Source organism: Balaenoptera physalus (assembly GCF_965194825.1).
Source record: "Balaenoptera physalus genome assembly, chromosome: 8".
In the NCBI taxonomy this organism is placed as follows: domain Eukaryota; kingdom Metazoa; phylum Chordata; class Mammalia; order Artiodactyla; family Balaenopteridae; genus Balaenoptera; species Balaenoptera physalus.
The window spans coordinates 73513030-73535720 of record NC_138887.1 but is presented as its reverse complement, the minus strand read 5'-3'; the positions used below and the strand labels follow the sequence as shown (position 1 = coordinate 73535720).

Here is a 22691-nt window from a genome sequence, read left to right as displayed (position 1 = left end):
TGTACTTTTTCTTTTTTTTAAGCTATTTTGTTGGGGATGGTTTTCTGCTTTTATTTTTTTTCTTCATTTATTTATTTTTGGCTGCATTGGGTCTTTGTTGCTGCGTGCGGGTTTTCTCTACTTGTGATGAGCGGGGGCTACTCTTCATTGCGGTGCGCGGGCTTCTCATTGTGGTGGCTTCTCTTGTTGTGGAGCACGGGCTCTAGGCATGCGGGCTTCAGTAGTTGTGGCTCGTAGGCTCTAGAGCTCAGGCTCAGTAGTTGAGGTGCACGGGCTTAGCTGCTCCACAGCATGTGGGATCTTCCTGGACCAGGGCTCGAACCTGTGTACCCTGCATTGACAGGCAGATTCTTAACCACTGTGCCACCAGGGGAAGCCCTGTCTGTGTACTTTTAATAGATCAGTTCTAGTCATCTCTTCAAATGAGCTTTTCCAAAATGCTTCCATGAATTGCTGAGAATACACTTCTCATATGTAAGTTTGTTATTTAAGGCTGATATATTGGATATTTTTTCTAGTCAATTGTTTTTGGTTATTCTGATACTTTCTGTATCCCAATTCTTTCAAAGTTTTCTATTCTATCAGGAGAGCTGTATGTGTGGCTAAAAAAGTGGTGGATAATTTTAACAATAATGTAGTTTTATATACCTTTGAATATGGGTCTATGTGATCTTCAAGAACTTTGCAACATCCCAGGCAACGTGTTGGAACCATGCTCACTGGATCTGTCTCAGTGAAGATTACAGGTGGTCATTCAAGTCCCCACTTCCTAACCCTTTCTGGAGAGAGACTAAAAGAAGTAACTATCAGCACAAGGTGACATTTATATTTCTGGCTTTAGAATTTTCCGAACTTGGGGCGTGGGGAAGGAGTTAGGTATTTTTATGTCAAGTGCCTCTTACATAAAGCCTTATGGTTTGCATGGAAGTGAAAAATGAAAGATGGAAGAGTGGTGTTTGTGATGGATTTGATTGTTCTTTTATGTCTATAAAAGGGGACATAAAAGGAGTAAGCTAATTCACAGTTGGAGCAATCCACTCACATAGTGAGAGTGAATGGTCTGAACTTATATATAAAGACTAAATAGTCTTTTTATTCCAACTATTTATTCCATTGAAATTGAAATTGAGCTTTTCCAAAATGCTGGGTCTTTCCAAAATGCTGGCTGGGTCTCCTCTGCTGTGATCCTGCTTTTGGAGGTAGGTCAGGCTTGGTTTAAGGTTATCTCTAATGTAACGAGTCATGGGGAAATATTCTAAGAATAAACAATTCAAAGAAAATACTACTCAATGGATATCATACACAAGGAAGGAGGCATCACTGTTATTGAGGGCCCAAAAGACCATTTAATTTTTGCTAGCACAATGAAAAGAAAATCAGGAAGGGCACAGTGCCTAATATAATAGATGTTGGAACACGAAGCCAGAGAGGACTACGTAGAGTCCAAGGTGGGTACAAACAGTCAGGAACTCCTTGAGAAGGTGGTGAACAAAGACAGCTGTCTTTCCAGCACAGACAATTCCATATTCAGATCTTATACTATTGGGCGTTTGACTGAGAAATGTTTGGAAACCATCGTCTATGGTTAAGACCAGAAATGTGAGCATCTCACGATACTGGATCTGAGGTCCTTGTGAAAAATCATGAGAGAAGGGATGGATTTATAGGACGTTGGATGGTGACGCAGAGCCACAGGATGGGAATCCATGCTCCCGGCCAGCATCCAGGAGCTCCAAGCATCTGCTGACTGGGAGCTACTCCCGGTGATGTTTTCAAGGTAATCCATCCTGAGCAAAATGCTCCCAGCATCTTTGGATTTAGTAACTGAAGTTCCTTCTTGGCAGTGCCCCCAGGATGTTAGAGCTCTTTGTGTGTATCTCCACTGGCCTGTCCAGTCCCTTAGCTGGGTTTCCTCTCTGCTTCAGTAATGAAAATGTGCAGCAATCACAACTAAGGACCTGCAAAGCAATTTGGAAATGTTCACTCATTAGTGAACTAATAGTGCTTCCCATGACTCCTGCAGTTCTGTTGGTGCAGATGGCAAAGGGCTGGCTCCTGAGTGTGTCTTCCTGAGGCTGCAGAGCAAGATGATGATCAAGTTAGCCTCCTTTTCTCTCTCATTATCCTGTCCATTGCTCCTCTGCCTGTACTCCCAGGGCCCCAAACCTGGCTAATTCTCAATGTCCCCAGGCATTGTCCTCATGTCGGTGGTACATATCTGAGGTCCAGCATCTGGGTGCTTGAGACCAGTGTATTGCTGTGTGAACAGGTTGCAGCCACCTCAGTGGAATTTATGCTCAGGATGTGCAGGCCCCCAGCGGAGCTTTCAGAATGAAGGAAGAAAGAAGCAATAGAAAAGAGATAGACATCACGGCCCTGGGAGCACGGAGACAGCTTTATGTACATGTTTTTACAGGATTTGGCTAAACATTTTGTACGGTTCACGGGGAACACATGAAGCACTGTCATCCCCTCCGTGATGTGAAGCAGAAGTATTGCAACACAATGGCCCGGCTGTGGCGCTCGGCAGCCATGCTCTCCAGCGCTCAGTTTGGTACTAAGTGCTATCATTACCGTTTGTAAGTAGCTCCCTGTGATGTGAAAAGGCTACCAGGGAAACGGCAGCCATCCCAAATGCAGCCATCCCAGAACACAGAAGGACCACCGGGCATCTTTGCAGGTTGCTGTCGAGGCTCTGATTCACTTCCCGCTCTCAGACAGAAGCCAGAGAGGGAAGAAGGGGGAAATGGTCAGAGGGAGGAGGGGGGTTTTTCCCAGTCAAGCCAGGAAGCTCAGGGACCCCTCCTTTGTAGTCCTGGGTCTTCAGTGTGATCGCCAGCTGTGGCGAGGAGTCTTTGGGACCAACCCAAGTTAGCCTGTGAGTCTGGACTCGGGGAAAGCAGCGAATGAGGCAGAAAAACAGAGAAGTGGGAAGTGGTTGCTTGGTGCTGAGTTTGGCTTAGTGTTTAGAGCTCCACTGGAGCTTTCAGGCTCCCAGCAGAACTCAGAGGGGAATGAAACCCACAGGAACCCAAACAAGGTTAAGGCTTGGCAGGAAACCATTGGTGAGGCCGCATGGCTTTTCACACAGTGCGGCCCGAGGCCTTTCGGGGGCTTGAGCCACCTTTCACCACCAATCCCGTTTCTTCGGACTCATTGGAACCAGAGTCATTGAATGTATTCAGTCAGGACTTCAGTTTTCCCAGAAGCAGAGCCCCCTTCTCACACCCAGGACTGTGTCCTCGGCTGGCGAGTTATTATTTACCCCTGCTGCCCAGCCAGGCAAGGAAAGCTGGGATTGTTTTTGTGAAGAAACTCACACTGGGATTGAGGAGATGTGAGGGTTGGAAAAGGAAAATATGAACAGAGATTTGGAGCCGAGACTCTCTGACTCTGTTGGGTGAGCCCCCTACCCCGGCCCCCCTTTCTCTCTAATAGTCCTAGAAAAACAGAGGTGATGTCGTCATAGCAGCTGCTGATGGCCTGACAGACAGTTTCCGCAGCGCTACATGAGGCCCTTTGGTGTCCCTGTCAGGAGATTGGCAGCTGAATGACACCAGTGAGGCCAGGCCAGTATTCCCTCTGGGAATGCAGCCCTAATTGATAGACAGAGGCAAAGAGAAGGATTGTTTTTGAACCTGAAAAGAATCCCCTTTTTCTCTCCCTAAAGCTCATGCCCCTACTCTCCACAGCTCTATTTTTCCCTCCCCCCAACACTTTTTTTTAAAGGTGTTTTGTTCCAGAGCAGTTACAGAGCTTAATGGAACTGAATGACTTTTACCCTTCACAATCTGTCAGTCAAAAGCCTGACTCCAGGACGGTTAAATAAAGTCCTTTCAGAGGCAGACAGGAGAGGAATGTGTCAGTCAGGCAACAGACCCCGTTGTGTTTTCATCTGTCAGAGGGGTGATGGGAGAGCGGTGGGCCCCAGGCAGGACGAATTCCCAGCAGCCGCTAAGAGGCCTTGACAAATTCAGGTGTGGAGCCAAAATGTCACCCAATCACAAGCCTTCTTGAGGTGTGGGCTCAGAGCCCCCAGGCCCTCGGGTTTGCAATCAACTATGAGATGTTTGGGCAACTTTCAGCACAGGTTTCATACTAAGCATTTTTAACATAAAACCAACCACTAAGTGCTGGGTATCTGTACAAGGCATGGCTTTCAAATTAATACACTGCTTAGCTGTGAGCCCTGCAGACAGTAATCCTCTGGCTGAAAGGCCTTCAGGTAGACTCCAATTCCAAACCAATTTGGTAGAGCCACTTGGGTTTTTTTTTCTAATACTTTCCCTTCACATTATATGACAATCCATTAATCTTGCCCATTAACTTAAAATTGCTGGGCAATTTTTTCCCTTCTTTTGAGGGTTCTGAACAGTTGCTTTTGTTCGCTATGGATCCAGAGCTTTACACTGAAAATGTCCACCGTTAAACATCCTAACGATCTATTATGTTTTGGTGACATTTCCTTTAAGGGCTTTCCCCGCTCCCACACACACACAAAAAAAAAAAATAGAGAAGGATGAGCGCGGGATGAAATGAGGTAGAGGGCGTGGAGACGTTGATATTTAAATAAACAGGGCTTGTTCTCATCAGGGTGCTGTTAAACACCACACAGATCTTTTGACCCAGGACTGAAGTTCTAGGTGTTCAGGTGGGAAAGCCACCCACAGACCTGGACGAGTGGCCTGCTTGTGGCCCTGGGGCCGGCAGGAGAGGAACTCTGCGGTGTCTCAACTCTGAGGATTGTTTTGGCTCCAGGGTGAACTTGGGCATGTTACTTATTATTTGCTTGCTTTCTTCCCTCTCCTTGGGAGATTTTTGCATAAAATAAAGGGATTTCTGTCTCCTCCCTAGTTTTTTTTTTTCTTTGATGGGCTACCTTCCACCTCCTAACACACTATTCCCAAAATAGGCAGAGTCAGCACTGATTCTGTCTCTGACTTTTCCCCCTTTTCACCCCAAGGTCAGATCTAGGTATTGGGGTGTCCATCTCCCAACCATTCCTGGGACCACTCAGGACACTTAGGGTACGTACCTGGGTACATCAGGCAGTGAGAAAGTTCCCCCTCTTCTCTCCTTCCTTCCCTCTTTAGCCAAAATGTAGACACTGTGCTTTCTCCTGTCTGTGTGTTGGGCCTCTAGGGATAAGTTGGTTTTAGACAAACTAAACTGAAATTCAGAAGGCCTTTGGCACAGACTAATAAACTCTGTCAAGTTGAAGAAGTCCAAAACGTGGTTAAAATAAATTGGCGCATTCTGTGTTAGGAAAGCTAAACATTTTCCAAAGAAATGGATTTTCATCATTTTGCCACAATATAGGAGATTAGAGAGTCAGAAGAGGCCAGACACGAACCGATAAGCAGCAACAAAGCAGGAAAGCTCATCTCTGCCTTGGGCCGAGAACACATTTCTCTTATCCTCACAGATCAAGGTCTACGGGCTGCCTTAGAGCCTGCTGTCCACAGGGCCTCTGAGTGAGATTTCAGGCCCACAGAAGACTTCCTGCGAACAATATTCCTCTAGAATATTAATGAAGTCTTCAACTTCAGTCCTAGAAATATGTGCTCGGAGGCTTCCTGAGTCCATCCTCCACTGATTATTAATGATCTGCCACACTTGGAAGAAAAGCCACTTCTCAGCTCGCTTTCTGCCTGCCTTCTCTTCCCTCAGCCTAAGCAAACATCATGTCTGGGGCACCGCTGGGAACACAGCAGCCTTCTATACGAGGGAAACTTTTTCCTTTATGCCTGACACTGAAAATAGATGCCGTGGCTTCTGTTTTTAAAACTAGTGGCTACACGAAACTTTCAAGCAAAGGCTAACTGCTTTTGAAAATGGCAATGCGTACTCCAGCGGGGACAAAAACTTCTTAGCGAAAGCCTTCGTTCCTCCAAATTCTTCGTAGGTGGCACTCAGAAAGTTGCTCTGGTTAAAAAGCAAATAAACGCATACACAAACCCCAAACCCAAAATGAACACAAATCCTACTTGTTGCTCTGGAAGTCCCCAAATTCAGTCCATTAAAGCACAATTAGGAGCAAACAGTTTTTCATCCTTCCTGCGCCATTTCCTACACCTGTGGGTGGGGAAAGGCCGACAGCAGCTTGTGGCTAAGTAATGCTCCTGTCACGCAGTGCTGACGCCTCAGAGTTGGTCTGCTTGTGCCCACATCTAACCAAAACCTCCCGTCCTCTCAGTTCCAAATGCAGTCAGTCCTGAGGTTTGATGGTGCGTGGACACGACATTCACATATTGGCTATGATATATCTCTCAGCCTTCATACTTAAGTGTTTCTTGTTAAACATATATCCAGCTGGGTTTTCATTCAGATGGCTGCTAAATCTTTTGTCTTGGATATATGCTATAAGGAACACAATTTCCTTCCTAGAATTGTATATGGAAGCAACCAAAAGCCACATTTGAAAGTCTGGTTAATAATGCTAAATTCATTCTTCTTTTGCTTTTTTGACTGATTCCGGTTTGAAAGTCCTTTGAAAAAGTCTTACTATTTTAACGTTTGGCAACTTCAGTGCCAATTCTGCAGTAACGCAGTCTTGGAGTTTCATCTCAAGATCTCTAAACCCGATGACCAAAAAGCCCGAGGAGTTGTCTGTACAGGCAGTGCTGGGGGAAACTAGGTGTGAGTCTGTAAATCGGTACATTTGTGACTTGAGGTTAGAAAAGGCTCAGAAGCTTGACCGCCTGCTAGCCCAGTTCTTTTTGTCATTAGTTCTTACATGATTTTTAGTCAAATCAGATCACCTTTGCCATTGATTATTTGAAATAATAATCCTTGTAATGACAATTATTAATTATAATATGTCAATTAGACATTGTATTATTGGTATAATAATAATAGGATGTGCTCCCTGCCTTTCATATAAGTTCTGTGTACATTAGCTTGTTTAAAAGACAAAAATCCCCTGTTTGGGGCAGTGTTTATAGCAGTTAAGAGTAGGGCCTCTGGTGACAAACTGCCTGTTTTCAAATGCTGGTCCTGCCACTTACTACGTGTGATCCTTGTCTCTAAAATAGGGGTGATAATCGTATGCACTTTGCAGGGCTGTTGTGTAACTAAATGCGTTCACACACAGAAAGCCCTTAGAACTTCATCTGGCACATTGTAAGTGCCTATAAGGTTATTACTTATTATTATTTTGTTCCACTGTGTGTAGCCTACATTAATAATTCAAGGGGTAGTTTCAACCAGTTAGGAAGAGCATTCTTTACCAATAACAATAAGCATCCTACCTTTCCTCCCACCACCATTCATCGTCCAACTCGTTGTTCTGTTGGTATATAAAGTGGCCCAAGGCTGGCAGCAGTGAATTTCTAGTGAGTGAGTGGGTTTTTAAAACCTTCCAGGGAAAGCTCGCTGGTGAGCAGCTCACCTGAAAGGGAAGGTGTTCCTGAGGCCCCTAGGATGGCACCTTGCCCTCTGGATCTCTGTGCATTCTTCTTGCCCTGCAGTCTCCAAAGTGCTGGGCCTGGTCCTTGAGGGCCGTATTCTTTCAAGATGTTTGACTCTGGTCTCATTAAACCTGTCTTGGTTCTCCCCCAGGCTGCTCTTGATCTTCACTATTAAGTGCCATGGCAGGATGTTAAAGTGGCCTCCTCTGTTAGGAAAATAGTCTTGAAACTAGAGAAGACCTCTTAGCAGGGTACTCAGAAGAGCATGGCTGCCCAGTGAGGGCATTCTCAAAAACCAAGACCCCCTCCCTCGGCCCATCCTGGGGTGTTCTCAGGCCATCTCATACAGTGGATGCAGTCACACCCTCTGGGCATCAACCACAGACAGATTCTACCAGGGCGCTGTACCCACTGCTTCCTAATTGCTACCAGATCTGCCACTTTCCTTTCAGGAAAACAGCTAGGTCCACCAGCCATGCGTACTGGCCTATTTACTGATAGGTCAGATAACCCTTAATCTAATCCAGTTTAATTCAATAAATATTCATTAATCATCTGTATATGCCTATAATCATTTATTTTATGTTGTTTCCTATAAAGAACCCCTTACATACATATTATCGAGAAAAAGGAAAACCTGAAGAATCAAACTATTTTAACTTCATTTTCTGATAACCTTGGTCCTCCACAAATTAATTCTGAAGCGTCTATCATTTTTATCTCATTTTAGAAATCAGCCTTGCGTGCTCTCTGGTCCTCACCTCTTGCAGGTTCATCTGGGTGTGGTGGGTTTGCACCCATGCCCACACACACCTTTGTTCAGTTAATGGTGAAATAAGGAGCGCCTGATTTTGAACCTTGTCTGTGTCTGACCTGGCGCAGTATAGTTCACAGGCATGATGCAAGTCAGAACTAACCGGCTCATGTGGAGACCAGATCCATTCGGCACAGCCAGAGGGTGCACTAACTCCCGTGGCCCCTCGGCCCGGATAGGAGGCACTCTGCCCATACAACCTGCTGCCGGGGGTGGGGGAGGGTGGGGTTGTCCAAATTAGAGTAAGTAGTGGTTTGGTCTTTCAGTCTCATGAATACCAACTTTGTAATGAGGACATAGTTTGTAGATCAGCAAACAAATTGTTTTAGAGTGCTCAGGCAGGATGGTGGGCACGTGGAGATGGGCTGAAAAGGTGATATTGGACCTCTGTGGTTTTGTCTGCTTCCCTTCCCTTTCCATTGGGAAATTGCTTCTTCTCTATCCTAGATGGTTCTGGTGGATTGTTAATTATTGAGCCTCATCCCTGGCTGTCTTAGTCTGTTCAGGCTGCTATAGTAAAATAGCATAAAACTGGGTGGCTGATAAAGAGTAGAAATTTATTTCTCACAGTTCTGGAAGCTGGAAGTCTGAGATCAGGGTGCTGGCACAGTCAGGATCTGGTGGGAGCCCTATTCCAGGTTGCAGACTGCTGACTTCTCCTTGTGTTCTCAAACGGTGGAGAACAAAAAGAGGAAGCTCTCTCTCTCATAAGGGCACTAATCCCAATCATGAGGGCTCCACCCTCAATTACCTCCTGAAGGCCCCACCTGCTAATATTGTCACGTTGGGGGCAGGATTTCAACATACGAATTCTGAGGGGACACTAACATTCAGCCTATAACACAGGCCCTGCCAGGGGGTAGACCCATGACCTAGACCTGGCTGAATCCAGTCTTCCTCTCCACAGGGACTGGGTCAAGGCGTGGGCATGTGGCCTAAAGTAAGGTCAATCATGTCCTTTCATGAAAGCCAGTCTGTGGACACTGGGACAGATTTAGGGCCTCTTGCTCTTTTATATAGAGATAGTCTATGATAAGAAAGAATGAGGCCAACATACAAAAGAAGAGAGTCAGGTAGAGAGATGGGGCAGTGGAGGGTGGGGAGAGAAAGAGAAAGAGAGACTGAAAGACAGACAGATAGACAGAATATTGCTATTACTTGAGTCCCTGTGCCTGAAAAAAAATCCACTCTTTAACTAACTTCCCAGTTTATGAACCACTAAATCCACTTTTCTGCTCTGTTTGTTTGCACTGGGTTTATTTCACTTACAATGGAAAGCTGCCTGACTAACCTACTAGGTTTAGCTATTCTTCAACTAACTACTTGGCTTTGGCAATCTCTTAACTAATGCACACAGCTCTTCCCTCACTCCTAAGTAGAGTTAAGTCTAGCTACATGGTGGGTCCGCTGTGCCTCTTAGGAAATGTTCGTGGAATAAATGAAGTAGCTAACAGTATAGGGAGAGTTAGTAAGTATTGGGTTTAACTATGAAATAGCCAATATTTGATCATTTTGACCTACAAAAAGCAATTTCACGTGGTTAAACTAAGAGAATTTTTAGCTACTGAGAAAACAGAGCCACATTTCAGTTACATTTATTGAGGCCCTGCTTTTTGCAGGCCTCGTGCTGGATGCTGTGAGGAAATTAATGTGGAAAACGCAAGGTTCAGCTTCTCAGGGAGACTAGAGCCTCCTGAGGGATTTACAACTTACTAAGAAACCGTCGCTAGAGTGTTGGCCTCACTCCATACACTAATGAAAAGATTAGTTTTTTTTTTTTTTTGAAGATTTCATCTTTATCGATGAAATGTGCCACGTATAATCTAAGGACCTAGACAGTATCACTTTCAGAGAACAGTTCTGTCACTACAGTTTCTAGAACCCTTCCTTTGGCAACCTCTCTCTTTGAACCCTTTTGGAGCTGTTGTTCTTCAGCCCAAAGAGTCAAGCGTCAAAGAAAATATTGAACACGAATATGCCTTTTCGATCATCTCTGTGCCAATTCATCCTGTCCCCATGAGAATTTTCTCCTTTTGTCCCCTTTGTCTGGGAAAGAACCAGCTTAAAAATTTATCTGTGCTTCATCAAATCCTCAGCTCACACCAAGCAGAGGCTGAAGAATAAGTAATGGGACACAGGCAAAGAATAACAAAAATTTTGCTATGATTTCAACCTACGTGTGACTGGGCTCTCCCACTAAGTGGCATTGGAAGTGACCTTTCATGCTTCTTCTGTCCATATTTCTTGATTTAGATTTCTAGATCTGGTACAGCAGTCTGGCGTGGTGGTGATTTTTTCTAAATATCTCAATTTCAGGGTACTTGCCCACCAGTTCTCCTCCACATAACGTGTACTTAAAAACAGAGCCAGAGCCTGGCAATTTGCCGAAATCAGGCTGGCTACTGATTCCAAGTAGAAAAAGAATTCCCCATCGAGAGCATAGTTCTTAACCTTCATGGAGCGGTCATTTGGTTCACCTTCCTTTGCCGACTCACTGGAGCCTAATGACTTCTTCCCAGAAAGGGAACACTTCTCAGCTTTAAACAAACAGCATTTACCTTCTTTTCTTATTTATTTAAGGTGAGGCATCTTCTTGTCCTGCTCCCTCCTTTTACTTAAAAAAAAATCACCATCTTGTGGAATAACTATTTTGCCAAATCTGTCCATCAATATAGGGAACCTTGGGAGTGCTTTAGTGGACCTATAGAATAAGTGCTCTAATTTATGTCCGATGGACTTAAAGAGCAAAATGCATGTGGTAGGGGTCATGGTCACTAGCACACAACCCTGATGTTTTAACTTATCTTCTGCAAACAGGAGAGATGTTTTTCTTCCAGGTGTACATAAATACAGCAGTTCAGTGCAGTCCAGACTGTGGTATGCGGCTGCAGAGCCCTCTGGCTTTGCCAAACCCTCATGCTCGTGTACACACATTTTACAAGGGGGCAGTCCCGTTGCTAAAGGAACTCAAGTCACTTTTTCGTGAATGTCCAGTGATTGGCAGGAATGCCGGCTGTTTTAAGTATCATATTGTTCCATGGTGAAGAATATTTTTTATTGCTAGTTCAATAGCATTTCACAGTTATTAAACCAGAGTCATTGTTCCTGGAGGCTCCCAAAGGCTCAGAAACTTTGGGGCCTGCCAGTTATCCCCATTGTTTCAATGTGGCTGTCATACTCTGACTGTGGCACTGAAGGTGTTTTGGGGGAAATGTTGAGAAAGAGGCTTTTCAAGGGTATTGTTTATAGCCAACTTCTTTTCATACATAAGAGTTTATGGGACCAAATTCAATCACAAAAAATTATTTTGAAATGCTTAAAAATGAAAACTTTAAGGAATGGTAGACCTGTACTATTATAATTACACATTAAAGCATGCAGATTAAAAAATGTTTGCTATATTAGTAGATGTGGCAAAACATCTTATAAATCCCGAGAGAAATGCCTGCCCAAAGTCATTGCTACACCCAAGTAACATGATCCAAGAAGGAGATAAATGGATGTGATCAGTAAAGGGGTACACAGATTTCTCTGCAAGGAAGGCCTCCCCCAGCTTACTTAGTGGACAGTGAAAATATCCCATAAGAGAGCTGGGTGGATGGCCTTGTATGACTGGCAGTTGTTAGTGACAATTGAGGACGTGGCCAGGAGAACAAGGCAGCCCTTTGATGAACCTAAGTGTTAGTGTGAGGAGAGAGTGCAGGGCCTGGGGCTGCTTCTTCAGGGCCAATATGAGATCCCAACAGGAGCACGTCGTCTTATGGGGGTCACCCCGAGGAGGAGACACTTAGGGTCTTTTGCGAACACCCAACTTTCTGGGAATTTGACTAATGTTTCATTATATCTCCTGACAGCACCGAGCTGGTTCGTGCAGATTTCACTCTGCTCAGTTCTTTGTGTACTTTCTGTATTGTTTTCTTTTTCTTCCTTGGAGCAGAGTTTGTGAGGCCCCGAGGACCACACCAACCCTCAAGTCAGTGGATGCACAGCTAATCTTCTGCTGAAAGAAAAATGGATTCTTATTTCTTTTCAAGTATCTCTGGCAACAACTGGGTGTGGGCAGGAACTTGTGTTTATCTAAACAAAAACAGAAGATGTATGACCTATCTAAGCTCTTCTGGCCAACTCTTCTCTGATGATACGACTCCATGGCAGGTTTCTGAGAACCTTTTATTTTTCTAGAACTTTAGAGGAAAATACCCTGTGCTTGATAGTGTGGTCGATGAGTGTACGACGGTTGTGTGGGTTCTGGGCGGACATGGTTTTCTACTTCTCTTCATGAAAAGGAGACTCTCCCCATTCCTGGAAGCTTCCCCTAGTTACTATCTCTTCCCCCCTGCCTGTCCCCCATCCCAATTCCTGCCACTCTTTATTTCTCACCAACGGAAGTTAGGGCTCCCTTTATGCGATATGGAAGGCATACCCCTCCCCGTGATAACACTGAGGGACCACTGTCTCCTGACCGCATCTTTCCATCATCTATAATGCGCATTTTGTACTGTTAATTTATATGTCTTTAGTCCACATTTTACATTTTTCCTCCAAACATTTCCTGCATCATTCAAAAGGAGTTTGCAAGGCTCTGCCTTTTAACATTTAAAAGAGAGAAGAGAAATCTTTAATGTTAATTCTAGACTACATCAATAAAACTACTTTTTGAAAAAGAAATGTAATGGTTGTTTTCTCATTATCAAAACAATCTCACTTTTGTCAGTGTTGAATCCCCCCTTCCTATTAGTATTTGCTCAAGGAGCATTTGTGAGACGACTTGAATAAAATGGATCAGTATCTGACCTTAAAACAATAATATCTTATAGAAAAAACCTGGAAGGATATATACCCAAATGATAGCATGGTTAGCTTTGGGGGATTTGGGTCATTTTTTTCTGTCTTTTTCATACCTTTCTCTATAGTGTGAATTTGTTCTTATACTAAAAAAAGAGGCTATTTTACACATAACCTTCCCCCCAAACTGTTTAGCATTATGGTGATTTTGTAAGGAAGGGGTTATTTGTGAGGAGATTGTGCCTCCAAAGAGGAGCGGTGTGTAAGGGCTTAGTCTGCTACCTACATTCGTGTGTCACTCTGAGTAAATGAGATTTTCTCGTGTGTAAGATGAGGACAATGACCTCCACTTGTAGAAATTAAGGTCACACTCTACTGAGATAACCCATGGAGAAAACGCTGATACGTGTGAAGTGCTATCCACATGGGAGGAGTAACAATAGCTCTCCTTTGCTTGGGAGGAATCCGTGGGGCAAATGCAGACCAAGGATCTGAAACCAAGGATCTGAGGGCGTGTATACTTGGTGACCTGACACACAGGTTAGCATGAACGGAGGAGCCCTTCCCGGGAGCCTTTGAACTTGTGCAAGTAGCTTAATATTCTTAGTGGCTGCTTCCAGCACTGTTTTGTGGAGGGAAAGTGTGTGTGTGTGTGTGTGTGTATCGGTAACCAAAGTGCTCAAAATGTAATACGCATGGCATCCAGCTACATGCAAAAGTAGTCACCAGAGCCCCCAAAAAACCCCGCCAACTGACTGATCCAAGCGTTTTTGCAAAGTCTGGTTGATGTGGTGCCAGGTGTTCGGTAAAGTCACAGAAAGGTAAAATGATTCAAAAACAGAAACCAAAACCAAACAGGAACAACAGCAGCCTCTCAAAGAACACCCAACTAACCCACTCAATATAACAGCGGTCCAGGTGCCATAAACCCAGTGGCGTGTTCCTGGCTCCCTAGGAAGCAGTGGATGACAGGGCCTGGCCATGGTGGCAATCAAGTGACCTTCTGGAAGCAGAAGCAGGTAGTAGAGAGCATGGGGGCGTGGGGGGGGGGTATACCTGGACCATCCATGGAGGCCCTGGACACCCCTGGGTCCTGGTGATGATGTCCTGTCTGCAGGGGCTCAGAACAATTTTCAACACCACTCACATGCCAGGAGGGGCTGCTGCTTTCACAGGTCTGGACTGCTCAGCAGTGAAGGGGTTACGTGTAAGAGGGATCAAAGTGTTAAACTGTCATGTTGACAGTAAGTCGGGGAACTGGCTGTGCAGGGGCCTTAATAAATCTGCCCTTGACTTATGGACGAACCTCATTCAGCAGAAAATTATTTCTGCAGCATATTGAGTGCTGTGCTCTGAGTCGCTGGAAGTTCACTTTTAAAGAAAGGTGGAAATGAGGAGAAGAGATTGGAAATTCAATCCACATGCGGTGCAGAGAACTATTCAGTAAATTCTTTCTCAGATAAAATAAGAAACAGAATGTGTAGGACTCTCGGAATATGGTACATTCCTTTGATTACTAAAATGTCTTAGGGGAAGAAAATGGATGAGGAGTGATTCTCGGTGAAGACTGATATGCAGCAGGGGGAGGGGTTAGGAGGGAGAAAACCTTAGTGATTCAGACATGATTGTTCATTCATTTGTTCATGGAGTCCACCAGGCTTTACTGAGCGCTCACTATGGATGAGAAACGGTGGGCGTGGGGATGAGCGTAGCATCTTGCAGAGTCCATAGCTAATGAAGTAGATCCACACACTCATTGTACACCTAGAATTTGTCCAACACCAGCTCAGCTCCACATAGCACTGTGGCAACCTTCTCTGAATAAACTGTGAGAGAATATAGTCAGATTTTAGGTATGAGAGAAGGGCTGACACTTTTTCCAAATACATTTTCCCAATTCAACATAAGGAGTAGAGCTGTCATTAATCTGAAAGGCCGATTTAACAAAAATAGGTATCTCTTCCTTAGATGATATATGATTTATATCTTCATATTGCTTTTTTTTTTTTTTCTTTATAACATTTCAGAAAGAAAAGAAAGGTTAAGACCGGGGGAGTCTGTATTTTTCAGTCCAGTTCATGAAGGCACAAAGAATCCTTTCAATCCCGGACCAGAGAGAATTTGAATTCAAAGGATAATTTGGGAGACAGAACTTCTCTTTCTGCCAGTTTTGAAACTATTGGGAAAAGTTCAAGAAAAGCTCAAGAAAATGAGTTTTCCTCTTTTGAATAATTTATTTGCTGTTTGTTTGTTGGCTTTCTCTGTCTCCTTTCACCCCCAGAGCTGCAATGAGTTAGGAGCATAAGGTGTCAGATATTGGCTTCTTGTTGCTGTTGGGGGTCTCTAAATTTATGACCTCTCTGGGCATTCCAGGCACAGATAATATATATTTTACAGAGATCAGCAGGTTTCATTTTCTCTTCCAAGTTTGGGAGCTGTTTGTTCGAAGGGGTGATTTGTTTTGCTGTAGCGGAACCAGCCACGTTGCTGGAGGTTTCAGCAGAGAACCTCATGCTCCGTGGTACCCGAGCTTTGGGAGAATCTTCCTGACCAATTTATTCGCTTCTGTGAGCAGGGATGGTGGGTTCTTCCCGTCTAGGGGCATGGCAGCACCAAGACAGAACCCGCTGGCTGTCGTAAGACAAAGGTTCTAAGGCTCAGAAAGATTCTTGTCTGCTTGTGAGTGTGGTGGTTGGATGAGTGCGGGCAAGGTAGTGGTGGGCTGAAAGGATGAATTATGCTCATGTTAATCTCTCAGAGATCCAGGGGACAATGATATGGTTAGTCCAGGGGTTGTTCCATGAAGGACTGGACTGCCGGTTAACAGAGCTGCGTTAACCACCCAACGTGCAGTACCCTAGCACAGTTTATTTGCTCCCAGTAAAGAGAACGTCCAGGAGGGTGTAGATCCCCCGAGGTGGAATGATTTCAGAGGATCCTTTGTGACTTTCCCATCTCTATCCCTACCCCTAACCCCATCCCCATCCCCATCCCCATCTCCATCTCCACCTCCATCATTATCTCTCTTTCTGCGAAGGGAGGGTTGAACTCTGAGTAGCCTGAAGAGGACTGGGGCTGTGGTTAGCTCTCCAGGTAAACCTGGATAGAGCCTTGGGCTTACAGACCTGGAGAGGCTGATGAAACCAACTACTGCCAAGAAAACTGACTGCTATTGATCAAGCTTCTCTCAGTGTGTTAAATACTTAATGATGCATTTTATTATTTGAAGGATGTTATTCATAAGCTCAATTTAATATCTTTTTATGAACACATTTTTTAAAACCTTAGCACCTATTTAACTATACAAATAAATTTTATCCTAACAGGGGATCCTGGTGAAGAATATATTATATATGGATGCTTAGAACCTTGCGATGATTTTGGCCACCCTCGGTGAATTATGTCATCATGCTGTTCCTGGTTTCCCCTACATATACAAGAAACACACCCCTTTTACTTTCCTCATGGTGTGTAAAGACTAAGGTGATGCCCCTCCTCGCCCTGTCCCCACCAAGATCCAAAGTTCTCTGGGAAGCTTTTACAGAGTGACAATAATGATGATTTTCTTTTATTTTGATCATTGTAATTTGGTCACCTTAATTTAGAACCAGAAGCGAAGTAGACATTTGATGGTGTCATGAATATTGTGAGTTATATGATCTATCTTAATTCCCAACCTATAAATAAATTCATGTTGTCTTTTTAGGAGGTCATGTATCTCTTTTTTGCCCAAATCCTGCCATGACCTGTACCAAATGTGTTCTTGAGCACTTTTCTCTCTCTGCTTAAGAGATAACTGTTAGAAAACATCTGGTCCCGATGTTCAGAGTGGCTCTTTTCCTTTCCTGCTGTCCAGTCTCCCCTTTTCTTACCTAAACCAAAGTCTTTTTCTTCACACTTGAATTCAGAGAGATCACGCTGGACAAAGGGACTGGAGAACTCAGAGGAAACTTTTGACATATGCCTCCGCAGGCATGAGGGGGTGAGAAGGAGGCCGGAGAAGCTGAAGGGGAAAAACAAATTTAAGCTAAGAATGAAGAGGAGGGGGTACCAGTGATCCTGGAGGAGGGCTTGATTATCAATTTAAAATTCCTAGCCTGAAACAAAGGAGACTTGAAGCATTCAAAAGAAAGGCAAACCATGGAACTCAAACAAAGCTGGTGAATTACAAGAGAGAGTATTATATGAGCGCCCACCAGTGTCAGGATATTCCATCCTCAGAGGGCATGTGGAAATCCACCAAATGGCTTGATTAAAAACTCAGGAAAAATGAAAAGAAAGGAATGTGCCTGAGTAGAATTTTTCACAACGCAAGCTTGTTTTTTAGCTTGGTATATCTCAGATTGAAACTTAGCCAAATAATTGCTGGGAAAATATTTGGTTAGGTTTCGAAAGACTGTTTGGAGAAACTGACTAGTTGTAAAATGGAATATTTGGAATGACTGCCTGGGAAAGATAAACTTAAAAGCTGGAGAGGTGTGCTCAGTAGACCTAAGGGAACAAAAAGGCGTAGAGGAGGGCACGGTATTTTGTATTCTTAAGGATGAAAGCAAAGGTGTCTGAGCAGTAGTTAATTTGCCAAGTTTTGAGTTGTGAGTGGTTTTCTTGATGTGGTTTCCAGGAAAGATTAAGGCTTTAGTCTTTTATGCAAAGTGGTGTCTTATTATAGAACAAAAAGCAATAGACTCTAGTCACTGTATCTGAAACCCTGAATTCTGCTTCAGGCATCCGTCTCACGTCTAGTTAACTGTAGAAATAAAATTGGAGGGAATTTGGCCTCTCAGGTTATAGGGCTGGAAAATGCTTTGAGAGACCTTCTGGTTGGATTACTTCTAAACCCTCCCAGACAGATGAAAATTTATCTTATTTTTAAATGTTCCCCAGAGGAAGAGTGTCCACAGGCTCCCTTAGTAACTCATTTCAGTTTTTAACGACCTCCACATTCAGGAAATTCCTTCTTCTGTCTTACCTAAACCCACTCTGCTGCAGCTTAAGTCCATTTTCTTTTGACCTGCCCCAGAAGAGATGGGAAAAAGAGGTCACCCTCTTGCATAAACATCCTTTCACATAATTAAAGATAAAATTTTAAATCGAAAATGTTCTCTATCTCCTCTTCTTAATCACATTGAATCTCCCCACTTCCTTTAGCCTTCCCCGAGGGGTTCCATCTTTCAATCTCTTGTTCACCTTTGCTGTAGCCTCAGAAACTCCCTCAGTTGTCTGAAGTATAGCTCTGGGCTGGGAGAAAAGACAGACTGTGGCAATGCACGTCCTCACGTCCTTCCCCGGGACAGAGCTGATGGAAGAGACTAAATGGTACTGATGATATTTAAAAATTTTTCTTGCCCACATTATATTTGTTTTCAAGGTCAAATTGTGCTCATACAACAGGTCTGTGGACATTATTAAGGATACATATCTTTAGGTTTTGGAGGAGTGAAAATAAAAAAGAAGTAGGACAGTACATTCATACAGTATACTAAGAATTACTTGGTATAATGCAAGGATAAGTTCAGTACTTTTTCAGATAAGTTCAATTATTTTTTCAGATAAGCAAAAATCTATTTTTGCTCATGGGGTCCTTCCATTAGGTAGAGGCATTTCAGAAAATATCCTTTCAGCTTTGCCCAGTTGTTATTTGAAATTTTCCATGAATTCGTTTCTGGCCCTTGGGTTGAACCACTGATCTTGCCCTCATTCTTGGGGATGAGACCCTAGAACCTAACTAGATACCACCTTTACCAGAACTTTACACAAATACTTCCAGGGCAGGGCTAAGTCTTGACTTGCTTTCTTGGGCATCAAAGCTGTTGGCTAAACAAAATAATGTATCTTTTATAATTTATTTTTGCATTAAACTAGATCCTTTTCTTATCCGTTTACACAGAATGGCCAACATATTTTGATATTTGGGGATCAGAGAATCACAGAGATGGCTTTTTTGTAACTTGAGTTTTTTCCTAATTTCTAAAAGAACTCGAGAAACAATTTGAAGCATTCTCAGATTCCTTGTAGTTTTCAAAACATGCTTGTGAGGGAGTTAAATGGGAAACAGGTGCTTTCAAAAATCTATTGCTGTTTTTATGAATCATATATTTACTCTTACTTGTGTCTTAGCAACAGATCATAGAAGAAATCACAGCACGCAGAGAGCAGCTACTTGTCAATCACCATGAAGACTGAGCTCATAGCAAACCAGGGGACAGTGCTGGTTAGGAGAGGGGGTCCTAGACGCTTCTAGGACCCCACATGTGGTCTCTAGGACTCCACATAGTCATCCATGTTTATTCTTATTTAGTAAAGGGCCCCTATCATGGGCCAGGCATTAGTCTAAGTCCTAGGGTTACTGCAGAGAATAAAAAGAGACAAAAATCACTGCCCTCAGAGAACCTACATTTAGTTTTGGTTTCATACATTTATGTCCCACAGCACCTAATAGAGTTGGAAATTGTACCTTTAAAATGTATTACTTATTTTGCAGCCATAAAATGATTACTTATGAGAAGTTTATAATCATGTGGAAAATGCTTCCTGGGTTATAATGTTAAGTGAAAAGAAGGATACAAAGTTGTATATGAATCTGTTCTAAGTCAAAACTGAAAACAGCAATGGCATCATCCCTTTTAACCCCTCCCCACACACAAATAAAGGTTACAGTAAACAGACATGCAGAAAAGACTAAAAGAAAATACAACAAAATGTTAATGGTGCTTGTCTTTGGGTATGAGGATGACAGGTAGTTCATCTGCTTTGTATTTTCTGCATCTTTCTTTTTTTGGTAGTAATCAAATATTCCCTTTCAAATGGAAGGACACATGTTCATTGAAAGAAAATTAATTAATCAGAATTCTAGTAAACTTGAGAGGTATTTTTCTAAGGCTTGTCTTCTAAGAACCAGAGGCTGTAGAATGATCCAGCTGGCATTTTACTATTTTCTTTCTCAATGTAGAGGCCTTGTAGGTTACTGATCACTGCATTGGAGATTCTCTTATTTACCACCTTACAGGAGGTAGAGTCAGGAAGGTTGAGTCAATTGGTTCTGTGTGCAAACGTCCAGAGTTTGCCCGGCATTGGGTGGTTGGTAAACTAATGCACTTTCTATTTTGGGTACCCAAATAAAATGGCTGTTTAGCACACTCAAGTCTGGTTGGTCTGGAAGCCAGGGCTCCAGGACTCCTTTTAAACTCCTGTTGTCAGAACATGTGAAACTACTGTAGCACCAAACGCTTGAATAATAAGAGTTAAGGAGGAAGCAAAAGCTGCCTGGGTGATTTTTTTCTTCTTCTTCTTTTTTTTAATAAGAAGGAAACTCAATCAAACTTTGCATACAAATGTGATAAAGCTCTATTGCTCAGCTTTTAATGAGAGCATGGAATTCTAAGTAAACATGGATGAAATACAACTTGTCAGCACAAAAATATCGCCTGTCATAGTCATTTGTGTATAAAATATGACCCGCAGGTTTGAACCATATGGTTACATGAGTTCTAATTTACGCGGCATCTTCTTAAGTCAGCAGAATGCGTCCTGGCCTGCTTGTGGGAGGTAGAGTCAGCACCTCACCCAGCGAAGTGGAGAGGGCTCCCCGGGGGGTTAGGCCGGTTTCAGCTGCTGCAGTGGAGACTGGAGCTTTGCAAGGCGAACAGCACGTCCCCAGGACGATGCGGGCGCTTCCGTGAAGAGGCAGGGCTGACCAGCCTGTCCCTATGATCAGCTTGCAAAGTCTAACGTGTGAAATTGAAAAATATTAAACATCACAGCTTGGACTTAGGCGTTCCTTCTGTCCCCACTGGGGACGGGGGGTGGGTAGGTGGTGGGGAGAAACACAATCCCCTCTAGACGCGAAGGGGAGAGCGGACATTTGGATGCTGTTTTAAAGCAATGTTTAATGAAGTGAGAAAATGCATTTGCAGCGTTGTGCTCCGTGGCACATATACGCAAGCCCAGAAGGGCACAATGGACACATTCTGTGATTTAGACATGAGTTGGAAAAGCCAAGGAGATGCCATCGAAATAAAAATCAGACTCGAAAGTCTAAGCTGAGCCAGAAACAGATGGACTTTTGCTACTTAAAAAAGAAATTCTTCTGTCCTCTCCTCTTTTTCCCCCTCAAGCTGTGCCCTGTCACTATCTTAAGATGACCTTTCCACCGGGTCTCCCTGAGATGCTTTCAGTGAACTGGTTGGAGCAAGTGACTCTTGACCTTTCTGCAAATTCGCGGGGAGCCCCAGGGTTCTCTGGCTGCCCTCTGGGTGGTCCCCGAAGACCAGGCTGCAGATGTCTGCTCCTGATAAGTCCGGAGACCAGGGGCGGGAAGAGACCCATCACGGGCTCCGCTGGAGGGTTAAGTAGCTGCCCGGCCAAGTGCTGGGGCCCAGAGCAGCTGCTCACCCTGGGAGACAGGGCTTCAGGCTTCAGCTTTTTGTTTTCTTGGCAGGTGCGGGGGAGGGCACTCTTGCTTTTTGAAGATTCCTTTTCTCCTGCCACAGTCAGCTGACAATGAAATCTTTCAAGTGTTGACATTCTGCTAAAGGATATTATCAGCACTAACACGGAAAATAAGGCTCAGATATTCATTCTAAGTAAGTCTCTAAGTGGAGACTGCGATTCGTATTGCTTTGGAAGAATAAACAGAGCAGCCATCTCAGGAAAGAACGTTTGTCCAACAGGTATAAAAGGGGAGTAACTGACTAAGCGTAACAGAGAACATAAATCTAGAAACCATTGTTTTTGTTGCTAATAAATCGTTGTCACTACAGAGAAGCAATCTAACGTTTACTGAGTACCTACCAAGTACCAGGTACTGACCCGGGCACTTTTGACCTCACCACACGCTGCGAAGGTGCTGTCATTGCTCCTCTTTTAAGATGAGGAAACAGAAGTTCACAGAGATTTAGACACATGTCCTTGGGCACAAAGCTAATAAGCAGTTGAGCCAAATGACTCAGATCTGTCAAATCCGAATCTCACGCTCTTTCCCTTATACTATCATAGTTAACAGCTGGTTCGAGGGAATATTAGGCTGTTGCTCAAAACTGAGAATGTGTTTTCTTCACTTCCTGTAATAAGCTGGAATTTACTTGTGATTTGAGGTGAGGCGTCCTACATGGGAGAGTGAAGACTGAGATTGCTATCATTTCTAACTATAGGATGGCTTCCTATACAGAAGTCATTCATCATCATCACCATCATTATCAAAATAGCTAACATTTATTTGTTTTATAGCTTACAGAGAACTCTTCCAATTAGATTCTCCTAACATTCTTGTGAGACAGATAATATTAGTTTCCTAATTGTGCAGAGAAGGAAGTTGAGAGCAGCTCAAGTTCATGGTGGCAGGATCTTTGGCTCTAGAGCAGAGCCGTCCAATAGACCTTTTACCACAATCGAAATGTTCTCTCTCTGCGCTGCTCAGTATGATCACCACCTGCCACGTGCGGCTGTTAAGCACTTGAAATGGGGCTAATATAACTGAATTTTAAGGAGCCAGTGGCTCCCATATTAAACGGCACATCTCTAAAACCTGTCCTGTTCTTTTTTTGGCCATGTTTTCTCCATTTGGTGCAGCAGTTCTGAAGACTGAAGGAAAGAGAATGAACACAAACTCTAGGACCCAATTTTGATGGCTACAAAACTTTTCCAACACTGAAAGGAGCTGCAAGAGGTTACACATGAACCTTGCA

The 22691-nt window shown here is 43.6% G+C and overlaps 1 protein-coding gene across 7 annotated transcripts in view; it reads right to left on the bottom strand.

Moving 5' to 3' along the window:
- Positions 1-1221: 1221 nt before the first annotated feature.
- The window catches only part of LOC309665525 (uncharacterized protein), a 572167-nt gene continuing 550697 nt past the window's right edge, over positions 1222-22691 (bottom strand). For 5 of the 7 annotated variants that reach the window (XR_014266445.1, XR_014266447.1, XR_014266448.1 and 2 more), the window contains one exon: positions 16204-20732. The gene's annotated coding sequence lies outside the window, so the exon portion shown is untranslated. Of the gene's footprint in view, positions 2076-16203; positions 20733-22691 lie in introns of those variants that run through there. The other 2 variants (XR_014266444.1, XR_014266446.1) reach the window with 2 other exon arrangements.